General features: G+C 34.0%; 1 long non-coding RNA gene across 1 annotated transcript; it reads left to right on the top strand.

The window, feature by feature from the left end:
- The first annotated feature begins 1,443 nt into the window (after positions 1-1,443).
- Positions 1,444-5,679, top strand: LOC147359232 (uncharacterized). The gene is made up of 2 exons (XR_015141342.1): positions 1,444-1,578; positions 4,722-5,679. It is a non-coding gene; the product is annotated as an uncharacterized LOC147359232 (long non-coding RNA).
- Positions 5,680-6,093: the final 414 nt, after the last annotated feature.

Genomic DNA, 6,093 nt, shown 5'->3' with positions numbered 1-6,093 from the left:
TTTGAAATTTTCCTGACCCCTTTAAATTCTTCCTGAACCCGGGATGGAGGGGGAAGATTTAAGACTGCTGTCTCCTTGCCAGTTGACCTTGCAATAAAGCGCATGCGTTTGTCAAAACCTGGTGCCATAGTATTGGCTGCTGTGCCTTTTGGGCAGTGAACCTTTGCCTAGTAACAGATTGACTGAGGTCATACAGATCCTCTTTAGATGTTCAGATTAATTCATACAGAGCACCTTAATGTCAAAACAACAAATCTAATTATTAATTTGATATATCACATGATAATTTTTGTAATTATTAAACTTTTAATTGCACTCTAGTTGCCCCCAACACCATTAAATTCTGCTATATTATCTACTGCTCTCTTTTATAACTAGTTGAAACTATAATCATTATGTACATGCCAGACTCATGTCTATCTGTATCTATAGTAAACTGAAACTTACCCCAGTTATTTACACAGTTTCATATATTTTTTTCAGATGTGATTGGGCGTGTTCAGAATGGTATGGCTGTAGGCCATATATTTTCTGAAGTTGACTAACTTATTATAAATAGATAGTGTAGTTGTTAATTAGTTGGAGGAACAAATAGAAAATGTTGAAATTATGAAGACTTGCCAGAAATTGGTCTATTTTATTAATCTTTTCAAAGAACCAGTTTTTTGTTTATGCCACTATATTTATATAATCAATTTATTCTTTTCTTTTTCTTAAGAGTGAAAGCAGATTTATTCAGGGACATATACATGCCATAGACAAAATGTTGGCTGTATCATAAGGAGAGCAGGCCCCAGAGTATCCAATATTTATTCTTAATATCATTATTTTCTTTTAATTTATTTCTGTTTGGTATAATATTCTTTTCTTAATTTCTTACATTAGATGTGTAAGCCACTAATTTCTCAGTCTTCCTTCTTTTTTAATATTTGCATTCATGAAATTTTCCTTATCTCTTAAGTTACATTCCATTCATTTTTATGCATAATTTTTCAAAATAGTATCAATTATCTAAATTCAAATAGAAGTATCTAAATTTGAATAGATCAAAATATTATCTAAATTCTACTTTTTTTCTTTGATCCCAAAAGGTGTTTTCTAATTTTTCACTGGAGTGTGACTAATATTTTTTAATTGAGTTCTAATATTATTTTATTATGATCAGAGAATGTGATCAGCTTAAACTCGTTTTCAATGTTTGTTGAGTGTAGTTTGTTGCATATGTACTCTCTAATTATTATGCATAAAGTTTCGATCATATATGCATTAAATAGGCTAGTTAACAGTGTTATTTGACTCTTCACCACTTTCTTACTATTTTTTTGCCAAATGTGCCTGTTGAGTTTAAGAGATGTCTATTACAATTTCCCCACTATGACTATGGATTTGTTTATTTCAGGATGTAACTCTACCAGATTTTTTATCTTTATTTTGTTTGTGTTTAGATACACACAGGTTCAGAACTGTTATATCTTCTTGCATGCTGCATGCTAAGTCACTCTTTGCAACCCTGTGGACTGTAGCCACCCCCAGGCTTCTCTGTCCATGGGATTCTCCAGGAAAGAATATTCTCCAGGAGTGAGTTGCCATTTCCTCTTCTAGGGGGGTCTTCCTAACCAGGGATGGAACCAGTGTCTCTTACATCCCCTGCCTTGCCAGACGTGTTCTTTACCTTTAGCACCACCTGGGAAGCCTTGTTATATCTTCTAACTATAACAATAAGTTTTTCCTTCTGTGAGATGTTTACCTTAAAGTTTATTTCATCTTATACAACTTGATGAAGTTATATCAACTTTTTTCAATTTAATATTAACCCACATTTATTCTTTATGCCTTTCCTTTAAAACTGTACTTGTTTTTATATTTTAGGCATGTCTTGCAAATAACTTGATATTGGTTTTTTTTATTTTAATCCAGTCTGAAAAAATATTTGCAGGTAAATTAGAGCATTTATATTAATTCTAATTGCTAATATATTCAGATATATTGCTATCATTCTTGTTTACTGCCTTCTATTTAACAACACTTTCTTTACTTTTTTCTATTGATCGCCATATTTTAAATGAATTAATAAATAACTTTTTAAATTTCTCAGTTTTAATTTTAGTAAGGTAAATACCATTACATGTAATACACATAAATTAAGGGTTTGGGAGGCCCTCAATAGCTTTTAAGGCTTTAAACAGTTCTTGAGACCAAAAATACTTGAGAATCCCTATTCTAGGAAAAATACTGACCTCTGGAGAAAAGGAAAAGTCAGTTTATCATTAAACTTTTAAACAGCAATTCTTTAGTCTAAAAAAGAATATAAAAACATATTTAAAATATTCAAGAAAGCAAAATATAAACCAAGATTTTATCTCCAGTCAAACTGATCCCCAAGTATAAATACTGCAGACAAAATGGAAAGAATGTAAAATAAGTTAGAAAATAATGTTTCTGTGAGCTGTTCCTGAGGAATCTATAAGAAAAATTTGAGACAATCAAAAAAGACTGGTGAAGAACATTAAAAACACATTTACCTTTAGAATTTTTGCTATATGATGATCATGAAGGGGCAATTATAATATATGATGTATATATACTCTGAGAATATAGATACATTTCAACCACCCATTTCAAAATGCATGACAGGGCAGGAATGGGGAGTATATTAAAAACTAAAATGAATTCACTGATTACTTCAGTATTAACTTGGATTAGGTATTAATTGGGTATTGGAAGTGAAAGTGAAAGTGAAGTCGCTCAGTTGTGTCCGACTCTTTGTGACCCCATGGACTGTAGCTACCAGGCTCCTCTGTCCATGGGATTTTCCAGGCAAGAGTACTGGAGTGGGTTGCCATTAATGGGAAGTAAAAGAGTATTATCTCAAATAAGAAATGAAGGGAGGAAAAGGAATTTATTAGATAATACCAGTATTGCTTATAGTAGGCAACCAAAACAATAGTAAGAGAGAGAAAGGAGAAGGAAATGGCTGCCTCCAGTATTCTTGGCTGGAAAATCCCATGGACAGAGGAGCCTGGTGGGCTACAGTCCATGGGATTGCAAATAGTCAAACAAAACTAACGCAACTGAGCAAACACACAAGACAGAAATGAGGTTTGGGGAGCAGGAAGAGGGGTAAAGGAAGACAAAAAGAGAAATTAGGCTATTCTATAAAGATATTAGTACAGTGCTCACTTCAGCAGCACATATACTAAAATTGGAAAGATACTAGTACAAAAGTAATTATGAGGGGAAGATGTAAACCTTCACAAAAGAGAAAATTAGTAAATAAATAATATAACACAAAACTACTTGGCAGAACAGAGACCAAACATTTACTGTATCAATAATTTTAAATGAACTAACTCATCTTTTAAAGAGAAATAGAAAATAATTTTGATTGACAAAATAAAATAACAAAATAAAATCCAATACTCTACTGACATTCCAGACCACCCAGCCTTCGTTGAACTTGCCCAGTACTTGCACTATTTTGTGCCTAGATTCAGGCCCTTTCCAATCCATCCCTTTGTTTCTAAAGATTCTACTGAGTTTTCTATTGAGTAGTGCCACGTCTTCCATGAAGCCCTTTGTAGTTGCTTTCAGCAGAAATTAGTCTCAAAACATCTTTGCATGTATATTAGAGTAGTTAAATAAATATGGCATATTGTAGACAGTTGTTTATATACTATTTTCCCCACTAGAATATGAACTCCTTAAAGACAGGAACAAATGAGTAGGATATTAGAGCAGCTCAATAATGGAAGGAATAACCAAAGACAGAAGGATATGCCATTCATTTAATTGACTATAGAATTTATATAATTATCTATAACTCTATTTGTAATTATAACTGATTACTTCCTTTAAAATTTTAAATTCACTTACATCATCTTAGATTGCCTCTCGGCATTTAATTAAAGTTCTACCTCAGTGGATACTTACTGCTTCTCGGTTGTTACATGTTTATAAATAGATCTGCCCATTTTGGAATCTCTCCTCTCATAATTGTGAAAGTTTCTGAATTAATGAATGCTTTTTATGGCAGGTTTTTTCATATACACTAGCAGGCTTAAATCTTTAACTCTTTTGTGTTTTTCTTGCTCCCTCATTCCCAGTTCTGGTTTTTTGTTAGCATTTTTCAACATTTTGTGTTTGTTCATGTACATTTTTATACTAGAATATTTGATGTAACAGTTGAAGGATTAAAACGCTCAAGTCAGCAGTGACTGCAGTACAATGACTATTACAACTAACTGTGTCTTCACGGCGCTATGAAAACAGCTTACAGTTATTTCATTACTCACTTGACTGCCCTTGAATATCTGTTAGTTGAACAGAACAATTTAGTCTCTTTTATATGTATAACTATATCTCCCAGTGTCTATAAAAGTATTTTACTTTTACTGCATTATTCACTTGATTGTCCTTCAACACACTGTTACTTTTTGAATAGAACTATTTACTGACTTCTTTTATATATGTATGAGTGAAATTTCCTAAGTGCTCCAGTAAGCATTCAATCTTTCTATGGTGTCAGCTATGCATTTTACCTATTTCACCCAAGCAAGTATTACCCTGAGATCCAGTGCTTTAAATGACCTATCTAGCTCAAAAAACCTGTTACTGTGGGTGCAGGAATATGTTTGTTCAGTGTGACAAACTATTGAATTTATAAATTCATCAGAATATGAGAGTCACTTTACCTTAAAATGTTACAATATTTTCCATTTTAGCCTTCATTTTGGTAGGCTGGCTACTGTTTACAGATGATTCCTTGGACACCATTCAACCTTTATGTAAGACTTTATTTGTCCACTGAGCACAGCTTTTACGAAGGAGGCATCAATTTTCAAGAACCGGGAAGCATCTGAGATTTGACCCAGCTTGCAAGCTAACAATTTAATTTACTTCAGTGTTATGGGCAAGAATCATGATGACAGAAGACATGAGATTCCTGGGTCAGAGACAAAGGACTTTATTACTCACACAGCACAGAAACATGAGCTTCAACATGCATGCCCCAGTTCATAAAAAGGAATGAGAAAAGCTAGATGCACATCCACGCACAGTGGGTTGCATCTCAGGAGAGAGGCCAGGGACCTCAGCACTTTTTGAGTGGGCAGCAGACATTGCAGCAAGCAGCGAATAAGCCAGTCTGCTTTTCCTGGAAGAGCGTCTAGTTACATGTAAGTCATCTGCAGTTACCTTGATCTACTCTGTTGTCTGAGTGACTAGCTACAAAGCTGGTGCAGTATCAGAAGACAGATCAGCCTTCAGATAATACTGACAGACCATACTCAGCAAAAACTTTAAGATTTGCTCAGAGTCTATGGCTGACTGCCTCATTCAGTATCACAAATCTAATATTTCCATCTTGTATCCTGATGCCATTGATGATGACCTTATACCAAAATGTATTGCAGCAAAGCAGAACTTTCTAAAGCACATCAAAACATGGCCTTACTCACAAGCATAATGCGCTTTCTATTCCTTGCTTGTGTGGCAGTCTTCAGCTGCCCTTTATACAACTCTCATTGCTTTCACATAGCAATGACGAGGTGTCATCGAAGTCGAAGAGGACACCTGGGTGTCCTTTATAGCCAAAAACATCGGCTATCACCTGCTCACCATTTCTTCCTCTTTTGAGTTATTGTCTATTTCCAAATATTAAAATATTCTCTCAAAATTCAACTTTAACTCACTTTGTTTTCTTTCAAATGAGTATTTTCCCATATTCCCCCCAAATGTCATTAAATCTCATATGAAAGTTTACAGATAAATCTGTCTTTATAAAATAACCAGTTGATATTAAACAGATTTGAATTATAGTAATAAATTTCATTTATCAAAATTTAGCAAGCGTTTATCAAATGCCATTCAAGTCCCTGGAATATAAAGATGAAGACAAGTTACTTGCCTTTCATGAGATCACAAATTAGTAGGGAAAATTACTATGAGGTTGTAGTTAATGTAATAACAGATGTACATGCAAGGTACAGAATAATAGTAAAGTAGGTATTAGGAATGGAGAAGGCGATGGCAACCCACTCCAGTACTCTTGCCTGGAAAAATCCCATGGACGGAGGAGCCTGGTAGGCTGCAGTC

Source organism: Bos grunniens, chromosome 14, assembly GCF_055505025.1.
Source record: "Bos grunniens cultivar Pamir isolate PY7600 chromosome 14, Bosgru_T2T1.0, whole genome shotgun sequence".
In the NCBI taxonomy this organism is placed as follows: Eukaryota; Metazoa; Chordata; class Mammalia; order Artiodactyla; family Bovidae; genus Bos; species Bos grunniens.
The sequence above is the reverse complement of the archived record's forward strand: the minus strand, read 5'-3'. Positions and strand labels throughout refer to the sequence as shown.